At 50.1% G+C, this 15,189-nt stretch overlaps 1 protein-coding gene and 1 long non-coding RNA gene across 8 annotated transcripts in view; one reads left to right on the forward strand and one right to left on the reverse strand.

The window, feature by feature from the left end:
* LOC112543852 (uncharacterized) overlaps window positions 1-14,420 on the reverse strand; it is a 32,824-nt gene extending 18,404 nt beyond the window's left edge. For both annotated transcript variants that reach the window (XR_003087121.2, XR_012896310.1), the window contains exon 1: window positions 14,239-14,420. This is a non-coding gene — a long non-coding RNA (uncharacterized LOC112543852). The remainder of the gene's footprint in view (window positions 1-14,238) is intronic.
* A 15-nt stretch (window positions 14,421-14,435) lies between these two features.
* The window catches only part of FBXO38 (F-box protein 38), a 49,804-nt gene continuing 49,050 nt past the window's right edge, over window positions 14,436-15,189 (forward strand). For 2 of the 6 annotated variants that reach the window (XM_075900212.1, XM_075900213.1), the window contains exon 1: window positions 14,605-14,830. The gene's annotated coding sequence lies outside the window, so the exon portion shown is untranslated. The other 4 variants (XM_006138096.4, XM_006138094.4, XM_006138092.4 and 1 more) reach the window with 4 other exon arrangements.

Below are 15,189 nucleotides of genomic sequence, written 5' to 3' on the forward strand. Positions count from 1 at the left end.
GTAAGCTCCATTACTGTCCTTAGACACACACAGGGGAGGCGGTGGGCAGTGGGGGCAGTGCACTCCTTGCTTGGCCGTCTCAGCCTGGGATCACGAAGCAGCCTGGGCACATGGGTGCACGTGGAGTGCCAGTCTGGAGCAGACAGCTGCAGTGAGACTGCCTCAAAGGACCACTGTGCTCCTGCTCACAGGGTTTCCAGACAGGCCTGCCTTAAGCCACCACTAAGGAGGATGGGGTCATGGACACACCACACCAAGCCCAACCCCAACTAACCTCATCCTCCATCAGGGTTTTGTGAAGCCAGGACTGGAAAACCTCCGCAGGAGGGAGCTTCCACTGCCACCACCCCTTTCTCTAGGGAACCCCAATCCAGCAGTTCACCACCCTCCCAATAATGTAGTAAGAGAGTCGTACCTACATGACTACAACCCCAACAGTCAATCTTCCCATGCCAAACTGGTTCCAAACAGAGCAGTAGCTGTCTGATGTGGCAAGCTTCCACAGCACGATGGCGATTTGCTTCTGGAGGGGGATGGCTGGTCTCATATGGGTGGCCCATCACCAGAGGGCAGGAGTGAGACACCTGCACAGCTCCAGGAACATCTCCTTCCTCATGCGGAAGTTCTGGAGCCACTGCTGGTCATTCCACCACTCCATGATGATTCAGTCCCACCAATCAGAAGTGGTGTCCAGTCGCCAGAAGCGGTGGTGCCCGGTGTGCAGGAGAGGGTGGGAGGGGTTGTGCTGCATGAGCAGTATGTGGAGAAAGGTGAGGAGGTGCCTCACAGGGAGCTGCAGGTCCTGGCTCTTCGGTGCCACGAGGGCAACCTGCAAAAACTGCACCAGGTCCGACTCTATGGCAGAAGTGCAACCAGAGCACGCAGTGAAAAGGCTTTGCTGTCCTTTGAGGAGGTAGGCAAAGGAGAGGAGCCTGAGACACAACTGTACAGAGAGTCGCTTTAATCATGAGCCTCAGATAGCCTCAGGTAGCAGCTCCAGGAAGTGACTGCTGTCCTGATGCCCTGCCTGGAGTGCTTCCAGGGGCTGGGATCAGCACTATTTCAATGGGCATTTGCAGTATAGGCACACTATTAGGAAATGAGCTATTTTGGAGTTTTTATTCCAAAATCGCTTATTCCAAGGGCTTTTCCGGAAAAGCAGCCTGCCAATGTAGACGCTCCTTTTCTGGAAAAACTGAAAACGGAATAGTATTCCGTTTTAAGCATTTCCGGAAATTCATGCCAGTGTAGACACAGCCCAGTTGTTTAGCTCTACAAGGTAATTAACTGTTAACATGTAAATACCGCTCAGGAGAGAATCCAAGGTATGGCTATGTAAATCCCATTCAGCCAGGGCTGATGGAGGGTCAGTGTTGGAATGGAATGTGGAGAATTGTATATAATTTGGGACTGTTGTGGGGGTAACTAATCATGCTACCCCTAAATGTGGGAACTGTAAAACATGCCACCAGTGCTTGCAGGAGAGACACCATCATCATGGTAAGAGGTCTCGGAAGAACAAGCCTCCCCCCTTCCAGAGTTGAGGGAACAGAGCTGGGGGAAAGGGTTAAAGGACTTGAGTCAGCCTGCTTCACACCTGCCAGGTGTGAGCTATAAGACTGGCCCAGCCTGCATCTTTCCCCCTTTATTTTAAGGACAGACCTAAAGCAGACTCCCTGAGAAGTCTTTTTGTTTGCTAGTCCAGTGAAAGCTGGATTCATTTGGCAGCCCAGCTGGTGGCTAAAGAGTTGAAATCACTGAGCTGAAATTATGGGCTTGGCTGAGAGCCAGCCCTATTGCAGCCAGTAAAGTGGCAGTGACCAGTGGCCTGGCGTGGAGCGGCAGCAGGCGAAGAGCAGCCATCAGCAGCGTGGCGTAGAGCGACGGCGGATGAGGAGTGGCCATCAGTGGCGTGGCGTGGAGCGGCGGCAGGCGAGGAGCGGCGACCAGCGGCGTGGCGTGGAGCAGAGGCAGGCGAGGAGCGGCGACAGGCGACCAGTGGCATGGTGTGGCGTCCAGAGGTGTGGGACGAGACAGCTGGTGAAGCGTGGCAGAGTTTCGTATAGGGTGCTCCCCTATCTATCCCGCCACCCCCATTTCTACCCAGGTTGGGAGGTGAACCCTGCGGGTGAACTTTGGCGGGTCAAAGACTTGTGGGGACAGAGACTTTTGGGGAGTCGGATTCTGTGGACTTCGGGCGATTCTTGGCTGGGGTGGGGGCTTGGCTCATGTTTGGGTTATGAACTCTGTTTGTGGTGTTTTCCCCAAGCTAATGCCGTATGAATTCTCTCTGTTTCATTAAATGTTCTTTTCCTACACTCAGACTCAGTGCTTGCGAGTGGGGAAGCATTGCCTCTCAGAGGTGCCCAGGGGTGCGTTAATTTCCCAGATCACTGGGTGGGGGCTCGAGCCGGTTCTTTGTGAGATTGACCCCAAGATATTGAACCCAGCCCTGGTTACTGCCAGGCCTACCCGGCAGAAGGGTTACAGTTCCCATAATAGAAGGACTAAAGGACACCAAATGAAATGAATGGGTAGCAGGCTTCAAACTAACAACACAAAGCAAATAGTCAACCTGTAGAACTCCTTGCTACAGGAGGCTGTGAAGGCTAGAACTAGAACAGAGTTTAAAGAGAAGTTAGATACAGTCATGGAGGTTGGGTCCATGGAGTGGTATTAGCCAGAGGATAGAAATGGTGTCCCTGGCCTCTGTTTGTGGAAGGCTGGAGACGGCCACTTTCCTGTGCTTAGTGCGGAGGTCGTGGATGAGGTCCACGATGTCTGCACTAGACCAGGCGGGCGCCCGCCTCTTGACCAGGCTCCCGGGAGCCACCAGCCTGGTCCCGGGAAGAGGCGGAGGGCTGGGTGGCGGCAGGTGGCCGGCTCGAGCCGTGCCAGGTGCAGGGTCTGCTGGCTGGGTGCTGGCAGGCTTGCACCTGGCATGGGCACCGTAGCCAGCCCGTGCCCCTTTAAGGGCTCCGGGGCCGGGAGGGGAGCAGAAGAGTTTCCCTGGTGGTGCCCAGAGTGGCCACCAGGGAAAGCTGGGGAGGGCTAGCCTCCCACTAGTTCGAATTACGTGGCTACACAGCCCTTAATTCGAACTACTTAATTCGAACTAGGCGTTAGTCCTCGTAGAATGAGGTTTACCTAGTTCGAATTAAGCGCTCCGCTAGTTCGAATTAAGTTCGAACTAGCGCCTTGTATGTGTAGCGCCTATCAAAGTTAATTCGAACTAACGTCTGTTAGTTCGAATTAACTTTGTAGTGTAGACATACCCTCATTCTCACATATTAGTTACCCTGAATTTCTGCCAAGGAGCCAAGCATACAAATCTTGTTTGGCAAGCAAAGTTTTGCTTTTGCCCTGAGTCTTTCCACATAAACATTATTTTACTATTGAGATGCTAGCTGTATCTGCATTTGGGAAAGTATAAGCATGTGAGCTACGCTGGTGCCATCTAGTGGTTCTGTCATCAGGTTCTGGTGCAGCTGTCACCAACCAGTAGATCTGGATCTACCAGTAGATTTTGGAGTCTCTGAAAGATGATCCTGACTGGTTTGGCAGGGAAGCTATCAAGTGCTGGCATTTCAGTTGCCCTTCCATCCACTGTCTTGCTGTTTCTGCCCTCTGCCTTAGAACTGCCCCTCTGGGAGAGTTCTGCTTGTTGTGCAGGGTGTGGAAGTGAGAAGGGGAGACACTGATGACAGGGTGTCTCCCCCACTCCCATTCTTGTACTCCATCTCCATACAGAGAGAAGGGGATGGAGGGAGTTTGGCAATGCAAATCTTGGTCACAAAGATCTTGGTCATTCTCACAAACACACGCTGTCCTTCACTCATTTCCTGACCCAACCCACATACGTAGGTTGTTGTTTTTGCTTCTTTTACTGCTTGCAAAGTGGGTTAGTTTACTTTGTGACTGGTCTGTTCATTTCATAACTTTCATTTCTCTCTTACACTTAAATTTAATTCTTTGAGTAGTGAGTTCTAAAATGCTTAACCTGCTGCGGCTGGAGTAATTATCCCTGTAGTAATTGCTGTTCCTGGAAGTGGCTGGCATGTCCCTGCAGCCCCTGAGAAAGGCAGAGCAGGGGTCTCCACATGCTGTCCTTGCCTGCAGACACCGCTCCTGCAGCTCCCATTGATTGATATTGATAACAGGGAACCATGACCAGTAGAAGCTGTGGGCTCAATGTCTGTAGATCCTGGTGCCATGGAGCTACTGGGCTACGTCTAGACTAGCATGATTTTCCGGAAATGCTTTTAATTGAAAAGTTTTCCATTAAAAGCATTTTCGGAACAGAGCGTCTAGATTAGCACAGACACTTTTCCACAAAAGCACTTTTTGCGGAAAAGCGTCCTTGCCAATCTAGACGCGCTTTTCCACAAAAAAGCCCCAATCGCCATTTTCGCGATCGGGGCTTTTTTGTGTAAAACAAATCTGAGTTGTCTACACTGGCCCTTTTGCCCGAACGGGAGCAGCATAGTATTTCCGCAAGAACACTGACAATCTTACATGAGATTGTCAATGCTTTTGCGGAAATTCAAGCAGCCAGTGTAGACAGCTGGCAAGTTTTTCCGCAAAAGTGGCTGATTTTCCGGAAAAACTGGCCAGTCTAGACACAGCCCTGCTGTACATGCCAGCTGCTTTCAGGAGGGATGCAGGGCCAGGGAAGGAGTAAGCCTGTCTTAACTCCACTGCCCCACTACCCGGAAGCCACCTCAGTTAAATGGTGCCCTGCCAGAGCCTATATCCTGAACCTTCTCCTGTACCCAACCTCAAGTCCCCTTGCACCCACTCTGTCCTAGAGTTTATATCCAGAACCCCTCCTGGACCCCAATCCTCCACCCTGGGCTAATCCCAGAGCCTCTCCCACCCTCTGGGTAGCATACCCCTGCAGCCCTTGAGAAAGTCAGAGCAGAGCGTCTCCACATGCTGTCCTTGCCTGTGGGCACCACTCCTGCAGCGGCATCTCCCCCTTGATGAATAACAGAGAGCCCTAACCAGTAGAGGCTGTGGGATTGGTGCCTGCAGATGAGGAGCAGCACATGAAGCCACTTCCAAGAGTGGTGCAGGAGAAAGCCTGCCTTAGCACACTGCTCTATCCTTGGGGCAGTTTGCTCCTAGGGTGGGTGGGACTTGAACCCACAACCCCACCTTTTCCAGGCAAATGCCCTATTCCCCGCCAGAGTACATACCATTTTGCTACCTTCAGAGGGTCCCTGAGCCTGCCTTTCTAATTCAGGAACCAGCTCCATCTCTAGGGCAGCCTGTGTTGGCTGTCTGGTCACTCCCAGGGTGGCCAAGACAGGTCCTGAGCTGCCAAAGGGAGATAGGAGTTGAGCCCACCACCCTGTGCTCCTGAGACAAATACCATACCCTCTAGTCCACTCAAGAATCCATACCACTGCCTAAGCTTCAGGGTGTCCCTTATCCTGCTTTCCTAATGCAGAAGACAGCTTCATCCCCGGAGCAGCCTGTGTTGGCTATCCTGCTGCTCCCAGGATGAGCAGGGGGGAGGCCGGACTCAGTCCACCACCCTGAGCTCCCCAGGAGAATGCCCTATCTGCCAAGTCTGGCTGGACAGCCAACACAGGCTTTGGAAAGCAGAATAAGGGACCTGCTGAAGATAAGGCAGTGGAGTGGGATCTTCAGTGAACTCAGGGCTAGGGCATCAGCCTCTGTTGCACAGGGTGCTGTGCTCAATCCCACTATCTGCTCCAGAATCCATCCTACCTTCAGGGCATCCCCTCCCAAACTCCATAGCCCCAAACCAGAGCCTATACCCCAATCCCAGCCTGGGGTGAAGTGAGCATAGTAAGTGCTTGGAGAAGGGACAGAGCAGAGGCAGGGCCTCAAAGAAGCAGGGGGGGAAGGAAGCCAGGCAAGGGTGCTGGCAGGTCTTGCATTGCATTTAAATTGAAAAAGTGATCTTGTGGTTAAAAAGGATGAAGACCACTGTTCTAGTGTTTAATTTCTACAGTACAGCTACAAAGAATATATTTCTTTTTTCAGCAGAGTCTGTCAGCTCTGCACTGCTGTTCTTCATTGTTCAAGGGAGATTTCCTGCCAAGGATGAGTGGATGCAGATGCCTCTTGTTCAGAGCTTTACATATCAGTGCTACTTCTGGGTTCAGAGGAGGGATGTAAAATCCCAGTTAACCGATTAAACAGAGGTGAGTAGGGTGCTGTTTTAACCCAAATGGAGTACCCCTGCCTACACTGCATTGCTCCAGCCAAGCCAGGCTGGGTATGAAGGGGGGCTGCTCCAGCTGGGCTGGAGCGCCTCTGCCCACAGCATGCCATGCCACACCCACCACAGACAGAGGCTGGTCCGGCTGGGCTGGAGCACCCCCCAACCCCTGTAGTAGAGTGGTTTTGAGTTGTGAGAGATGATTTGTCTTCACTGGAGATTGAATATGGGTTCAACTCTTAACACAATCAGTGTCTGTAAGTAGATCCCAACTCATTATTGTGGTTGATCCATTCTGCCCCAAATTATTCCTCCTTTTCTAGTATACATGGTGAAGCACACAACATACCCCAATCACATGTTGGAAATTAAAAATACTCTAATCTAAATGAGTTTGTATGCAGCACTATTTTGCTGTCAATAGGCAAAAGGCACATTCCACCATCCTGCACCTGCTCAATGTGTCATTAGGAAGAACAATGGCCTAGCTTGCCCAGGTGGAAAGAGGCCAGGAATGTAAAGCACTTTACCAGTGAATCCTTTGGAGGTGTCCATGAATGTGCCACAGTGTCCATAAGAGCCTTTGTAATGATGGTGTCCTGTCCTCCCCAGTAAGATACTTTTCTGCTTCAAATGGCATTCCGAGGATGTGTGAATATGCATACTGTCAATCAGACCTGCACAGGTCAAGAACCCATCCATGCAAATACCAGAATTATTTCAGGGATATTTCCAAATTTTACATATCTGGCCTCCAAAACAGCATTAATTGCCTCATGAACTATCAAGACCAGCTGAATCACCCCTGAATTTGCAAAGCCTGAACTGATTGCCAATCATAGAATCATAGAACAGTAGAACTGAAAGGGACCTCAACAGGTCATCAAGTCCAGTCTTCGGCCCTCACTGCAGGACCAAGAACCATCTAGACTATCCCTGGTAGGTGTCTCTCTAACATGCTCTTAAATATCTCCAGAGATAGAGATTCCACAACCTCCCTAGGCAATTTATTCCAGTGTTTAACCACCCTCACAGTTAGGAAGTTTCTCCAAATGTCCAACCTAAACCTCCCTTGCTGTAGTTAAGCCCATTGCTTCTTGTCCTATCTTCACAGACCAAAGAGAAAAATTTTTCTCCCTCTCCCTTGTAACACTCTTTTAGGTACTTAAATAGTTATAACGGCCTGGGGTTACCAGCTTCCACAAGGGCAATAACACACTTCAGGACTTTGACTGACTCTTTTTATCTGGATATCCTGACACTCCAAGGCTAGGAAAAACTCCTTACATTGCCCCCAGATTTTGGGTTCCTCATAGGTCCCATCGGGAATTAATTTTCTCAGGCCTAGACCATTTCCAACCACAATTCCCAGAGTGGGCAGATAATTTGTCTTACACCACCTTGTGAAAGCAAGCATAGCATGACACAGTGAACTAGGGACCCCCCTGTGCAGGGTGGATTTGATTTCCCACACCAAGCCAGCAGTAAGTGGTCTGGCATCATTGCAGCTCAAAGCATTGCTACCTAAGGACTAAGGTTTCTGGCCAAATTCAGTCAGCATCTGCTCCTTATCACTGGGGCTGCATCTATACTACAAGCCTCTTCCACAAGAGGAAATGCAAATTAAATGCTCATTTGCATATATCATGCTCTCATTTGCATTTCCTCTTCAGATCCCTTTTGCACAAGAGGTTTTTGCACAAAAAAAAGCTGTGAAGACGGATCCTTTTTGCACAAAAACCTCCTGTACAAAAGGGATTCGAAGAGGAAATGCAAATGAGAACATGACATATGCACAAGAGCCGTTCTTTCTCATTTTTCAGGAAGAACAGCTCTTGCGCAAGAGGGGAGTTTTGCACAAAAAGAAACCATCTACACGGCTCCTTTTTTGGCAAAAGCCTCTTGTGCAAAAGCGGCTGCTAATTAATTATGCAAATGAAGCGCAGAGTGGAATATCGCTGCACTTCATTTGCATAAGCTTTTGCGGAAGAAGGCTACAGTGTAGACATAGCCTGAATGTGGCATGAGTCAAATTAAGAAAAGGGACCACCAAACGGGATCATTTAAACCTGGCCCACTAGCACTTCATGCTTGATAGAAAAAGAAAATGAATAATGACTAAGCCTTTGCCAGAAAAACAGCACGTGTTTCCTATATTCATTTTAATACTCTGTGCTTCAAACTGTAAATCCAGTAATGTACTTTGCTGCTTATTCACCTTTAGGTAAAATATTCCAGCCCAATTTTGTCATTTCTGCTGATTTTACTCTTCCTCTTTTGAAATCATTTGTTTTGTCATCTCTGAATGTCATTTTCTCCAAACTGATTTAGTACATCTGGATTAAGTCTGACATTGGAGTTATTTAAAAAACAACAAATAGTCTGGTAGCTCTTTATAGACTAACAAAACATGTAGATGGTATCATGAGCTTTTGTGGGCACAGCCCACTTCTTCAGATGGCCGGAGTTTCTTAAGATGTCCAAGGATCTTTCATCTGAAGAAGTGGGTGGTGCCCACGAAAGCTCATGATACCATCTACATTTTTATTAGTTTCTAAGGTGCTGCAAGACTATTAGTTATTTTTTCAGTTAGGGTATGTCTATACAGCAAAGTTATTTCGAAATAACAGCCCTTATTTTGAAATAACTTTCCTAGCATCTACACAGCCAAACCGCTATTTCGAAATAAATTCGAAATAGCAGAGTGCTTATTTCGAATTTGGTAAACCTCATTCTACAAGGAATAACACCAAATTCAAAATAGCTATTTTGAAATAAGAGCTGTGTAGACACTTATTTCGAAATAGGGGGCCTCCAGCTTTCCCAGGGTGCCCTAGTGGCCACTCTAGCCTCAACCAAGAACACTCCTCTCTCTCCCCCCTTCTTGGAGCCCTTAAAGGGGTTGACTCTGGCCACAGTGCCTTTGCCAGCTCCAAGCCTGCCAGTCCAGAGCCAGCAGTCACTGCCCCTGAACCAGTGGCCCAAAGCATGAGCCAGCAAGCCACTGGCAGCCAGCCCTCCACCGCTCCCCAGGAGACTGCCAGGGCCCAGAGAAGGCGGGCAACTTTCTGGACCAGGGTGCAGATCATGGACCTTATTCAGGTTTGGGGGGGATTCCCCCAACATCCATGATCTCCGCACTAGATGGAGGAACGCGGCTGTCTATGGCAAGATAGCTGCCAGCCTGGCCACCAAAGGCCACATGCAAACCCAGGAGCAGGTTTGCATGAAAATCAAGTTGGTTCGGCAAGAATCCCAACCCTGAGCCTTAAGCTTCCCCTCCCCTTTTCTCCCTTGCTTCCCCCTTCTCCCTCCCAGGTTTCCTCCTACCCTCTCTCACCCTCTCTTCTTCCCTCTCCTGCCTCCTTTCCCCTGTCTCACCAGAGTTTCATTCCCTCCCCCCCAGTTTTGTTAAATAAAGAGAGTTTGTGTTCATGAAAATACGTGTATTTTATTTTACATCAGAAGGGTTAGGGAGGGGTAAGTGAAAGAACGTGGGAGAGGAAAGAGGCACAAGCCCCCAGTGGGGCAGACCAGGGAGGCTCTTAGTGCTCCTCAGGGTGGAAGCTCTCCCGCAGGGCCTCCTGGATACTGACAGCCCCCCGATGGACCTCCCGGATGGCAGCCTGCAGAAAATGCAGCCTGGATCACAGCAACGCATCCAAGAGAAGCACCAGACTGCCCAGGGGCAGCTCTGGCTCCATGCTGCAGAGTGCTGCAGTGTCCCAACTGAGGGCAACCAGAGCACACAGAGACAAAATGCTTTGCTGTCTGTCATCGAGGTAGACAACTGTTAGAGAAAAGAAACTGCCCCCCAGTAAAAAAGTTTGGCCAAGCCGCTCTTGACTCCTTGAGAGAAACCGGCCGCACCCTTCCTGCATACCATTGCCTTTAGAAAAAGGAGAAGGTGTGAAAAGGGGAAAATAGCCTGACTCTCCCACCCATCACCTTGGCGTGAGAACTGTGGGGCTTACCTGGTCGCATGAAACCTGCACAGTTTCGGCCCAACCCCTGGGACACAGACCCCCCCACTTGGTGACCATTGGGCCATATATGGTAATATGCAAGCGCAGGAAAGCGACGTGCAGATTTGGGGATATATACCCATGGCACAGTTCGCTCTAGGAGGTCTTCGCAACACACGTACCACCGTGCGTGTGCCTTCTCGTATACTTCAAAGCGCTGCTGGCCTGATCAACCGACCAGCCACCTCCCCCGACTCTCGGGCGTAACCAAGGCCTTCGCAACCGAACCGATATCTGTGAAATGTTCCGTGTGCTGTGTAAGTTGGTATGTATGATTTGATTTTTTCTTGTTGTATAAGCTTAGTGTTGTAGTTGTTTTGGGTAGTACATAGAGTTTGTAATTATCACTGTTATTTAATTAGTGTAGCTGGATATTTTAAGATTAGAGACTATTCCCCTTGCCATTCCCATCCTTATATCTGACACGTTTAACTAGAAATCATAGAATAAATATAATAAATACTGTAAATTCATTATTAACACGGTCTATTAAAAATCTTAGACTAAATACTATAAATTCACCACTGTCATAAATAAATATTTTTTATTTGATAAAACTGTCCACCTGGTTCTGTCCTTCCCCCCTTGGGTATTCATTATCGGACCTGTGATTCTCACGACAACAAGCAAGCAGGGAAAGCCAAGAACCGGCTGTCCAGGGGGTGGTTCCTTTAAGCACAGACCTCAGATAGTCTCAGGCAGCAGCCCCACACAGTAAGTCCTGACCTGGTGCCCTGCTGGAACTGGTTCCAGCCAGCCTTAAATGCAATTCAGAGTCCACTCAGTGTGGATGCACTATTTCGAAATAGCAAAATGCTATTTCAAAATGCATTTTGTGTGTAGACGCGTTATTTCGAAATAAGCTATTTCGAAATAACTATTTCAAAATAAGATATTTCAAATAACACTGTAGTGTAGACATACCCATACAGACTAATACTCTCTGAAACCAAGGAACTAATGTCACTCCTGTAGGACAATGTTCAGGCAAACATTTCTTAGTAGATCAGATTCTTCCATTGGGAAACTCCACTGAAGTCTATGCTGATCTGTAATAGCTGAGAACTTTTCCCCAGGTTCTGTATGGCTATGTCCACACTGGTGGGTTCTTGCACAAGAACACTGCCATGTGCTTTTGCGCAAGAGCATCTGTGGCAGTGTGGATGCTCTCTTGCACAAGAAAGCTCTGATGGACACTTTAGCTATCGGGCTTTATTGCGCAAGAAACCCCTGCTGCACATCCACACTGCCCTCTTGCGCAAGAGCTCTTGCACAAGAGGGCTTACTCTTGTTAGAAAAGAGCATAGCTCTTGCTCAAGAAGCCCTATCTTCCGACACTGTACTGTAAATCTTCTTGCTCAAGAGCGGGTAGGCAGTGTGGATGCTCTGCAGGTTCTTGCGCAAGAATGGATGTTCTTGTGCAAGAACCCACCAGTGTAGACATAGTGGGTTTTTAAAGTACATCCAACAGTGGCATTATTTCTCCAACTCAGATCCTGTTGCTCCCACATGCATTCCTGTCTCTGCTGCCCACATATGCACATTGTCCCAGGGCAATTCCCTCCTGGGTACGGAATGTGCTAGTGGCTGTGGCAGTGCTGCTGCTACTTATGGCCAGCAGACAGGTGGGGTAAGAGAGCATAAAGCTGCCAGTAGTTGATGTCTCCTCCTCACTATAAGGCTGCACTGAGAGGCACAGCATGGATGAGGAAGCCAGCAGAAGGAGCAGTGAGAATGGGACTTGGAGGAGGGGACAACTTGTCCTCTTAGTATCCCTGAGAGTAGTAACTACAGGTTGAATCTCTCTAAACTGGGACTCTCTGGTCCAGAAACATCCATGGTCTGGCAGGATCATAGATGTTCCAGAACCAGAAAGTCCCAGTGGAGCTGGGAACTCTGCAGGCCAGCAGGGCAGCAATCTACCAGTGAAGCCAGGAGCCTGGTGTACCCCAGCAAGGCTGCGGGCATGGCTGGGAGCCTGGCACGCCATGGTTGGGCTGCCTAATGGGGTCAGGAAGCCCGGTGGCAGTCTCTGGCTGGCAGCTGGGCCATGGTTGGGGGTTGCTAGCAGGGGGTCCAGAAATGACCTTCCCTGGACTGGTCAGGTCCCAAGGGTGCTGGACCAGGGAGATCAAACCTGTAGTAGCCAGGAGAAACCTTACCCATTCCTTGCAGGCCAGCTGACTTTACAATTGGGATGAGCAAGAGTAATAGCGGACCAACCTGTGTGTGCCATTCTTTTTATTAACATACCAGCAATTATTTGAGCCTCTCTAGACTCTCTTCCATTGTTCCCAGAAGGTTATCATTCTTCAGTCATTATGAATGTGTAACTCTAGTGGTGTAGAATGCATTTTTATAGACTGACTTGGTTTCTTACCAAAAAGTCAGACTACAAATCCCAGGACACAAGTGGGCAGTCTGGATGTGGCGGTCTAAGAGATAGGTTCATATGGAACAAATGGTAAAACATGTATCAAAAAAATATGCCTTACATGACTTGCCCAATTTATTTTCTCTTTCCCCTCCCCCAAACCAGTTTATGTTTAAGTAATTTAAAAGCATCTTTATAACAGTTTTTACTCTTCAGAGTGATTACCATATACTTACTCATAACAGCTAATATTTCTTCCTCTTTTCCATGAAAAATGGAGTCACCATTGGCATAAAGCACAAAGGAGTATGTTAGCAAAGTGGTAAATCTAAGGTTTTACTGATTAATTCAGTGCCAGTTTCTTTAATTTATTGTGTGGAGTGAAAGTCTGTGTGAACATTTTACTGTTCTGAACTAAGGTACGGACTTCATTTTGTTTATTTTATAACTGTTTCTTCTCCTCCTATAGGACGAACAATGGATGAAAAGTTGTAAAGCATAAATTCTAACATCTCTGGGCAAAGACAATCTCAAATCATCCTGTGCAGCAGGGATTCCCAAAGGTTTCCCCTGATTTCCTTATGTTTGTTCAATAAATAAACTAAAAATTTAAAAAATTTTGTGTCAGAAGCTGAATTTTGTTTCTTAATTAAAAGAATCTTTGAGACCGAGATTCCTTTTCTGTTAGCAATCATTTGAATAAGAACTTGCTCAGATGACTGCTTGTAGCAGACTCTACCAGCTGTACAGTTTCAAGGGCTCGGTACCATCCTGGGATATCACCGGTTTTTGTACCCAAGTGGTAGTGTCTCTATGTCCACTGTGCTCCCATGATGCATAGGTGAAAATCACCCACAAGCAGACTCTGAGACCTGAATTGTCAAAGGTATCTCTGCTCCAGATGCTCTGGCCTTCCTCTCACTCCCTTTCCCCAACTAGCCCTGATGCACACACTGTGGTAGAGATGGGCAGCACAAATGTGAGACTTCACATCTGTGCCAGGGTCTGACCCACCCCCTTGCAGCAATGGCATCTGGTGCAGGAAAGCTGTCAGCTGCAGTGCACTGCAACTGCTGCCTGAGCCGTGCTGGCACAGAGTATGGGCTGGAGGCCGAGCCCGGCGGGATGGCGCAAGGACTGAGGAGTTGGCTGGAGCCTGGCAGGATGGCAGAGGGACTGGGGGGGGGGGGGGGCGGCTGGAGGCTCAGCCAGGCGGGATGGCGCAAGGACTGAGGAGTTGGCTGGAGCCTGGCAGGATGGCAGAGGGACTGGGGGGGGGCGGCTGGAGGCTCAGCCCGGCGGGATGGCGCAAGGACTGAGGAGTTGGCTGGAGCCTGGCAGGATGGCAGAGGGACTGGGGGGGGGGGGGGGGGGGGGGGGCGGCTGGAGGCTCAGCCCGGCGGGATGGCGCAAGGACTGAGGAGTTGGCTGGAGCCTGGCAGGATGGCAGAGGGACTGGGGGGGGGGGGGGGCGGCTGGAGGCTCAGCCCGGCGGGATGGCGCAAGGACTGAGGAGTTGGCTGGAGCCTGGCAGGATGGCAGAGGGACTGGGGGGGGGGGGGCGGCTGGAGGCTCAGCCCGGCGGGATGGCGCAGGGACCGGGGGTGGGTCGGGGGGGGTCGGCTGGAGATTGAGCATGCTCCTACCTAGCAGCAAAACCGGACACAGCTTGGGTGTCAGCGATAGCGGTAGTGGCGCACGTCCCCTTCGGCCCCGCCTCTCAGCGCCTACACAGAGCAGGGGAAGATGTTCCGCCTGCCTACAGACCACAAGTACGATGGCGGCCCTTGGGGACACAACGGAAATAGAACCAAAGTGCCACACCCAAGATGGCAGCTCAGCAAGGTCGACCGGAAGACGACTTTCCCAGTGCCGGCAGCAGGCACCGGAAGCGCGGCGGACACTAGCGGAATCGGAAGCGCGGAGTGGCCGGAAGTGTCTGTCGGGGTTATCCCTCCCCCCGCAGCCACAATAATAGGCGGCACTGGCGGCCAGGTAAGGTGGCGGTTTAGAGTTACGTGCGGTGGTTCGGGCTTCCCGCACCCCCGCCGCGAGTGCGGTGAGCTGCGCCTAGGCGGCGATGGCCCTTGCGGCCGCTGAAGCCGGAGTCCGCTGCGGGGGGGTTGGCTGACTCACCTCTCGCCTGGTCGGCCCCTGGGCATGGGGCTAGAGGGGCCTTTCCCATCTGCTGTGGCCGGGGGGAGACCCGGAGTCGGGGTGACCTTTCGCCCTGCTTCGGTGAGTCCCCCCGGCCACGGAGAGGGAGCGACTTTCACGTGGTCTTCCCACTTATTTGGGGGTTTGCTTCCCCTGTGTCCTCGCTTCCCCGTCCTCTGCTGCCGGGGCGATCATGCTTCATCCCTCTGGGTGCCAGGCTCTGCCTTTTCCTGCCAAAGCTAAGACGGGTGGGGGTGCTCTCTAATTGCTCTCCCCTTTTTCTCATTTCTTACTTTAAATAAAGTGGGTTAATGCATCACAACATAATACCGGCCTGAAAAATAGTGCTGTCTTTTTGAAAGTACCACCTGGAAAAGGTGGACAAATTTACTCCTCTTAGAGACAGGATGCAATAGAAACATAAGCCACTGAAAATAAGT

This window comes from Pelodiscus sinensis, chromosome 17 (assembly GCF_049634645.1).
Source record: "Pelodiscus sinensis isolate JC-2024 chromosome 17, ASM4963464v1, whole genome shotgun sequence".
Classification (NCBI taxonomy): Eukaryota; Metazoa; Chordata; order Testudines; family Trionychidae; genus Pelodiscus; species Pelodiscus sinensis.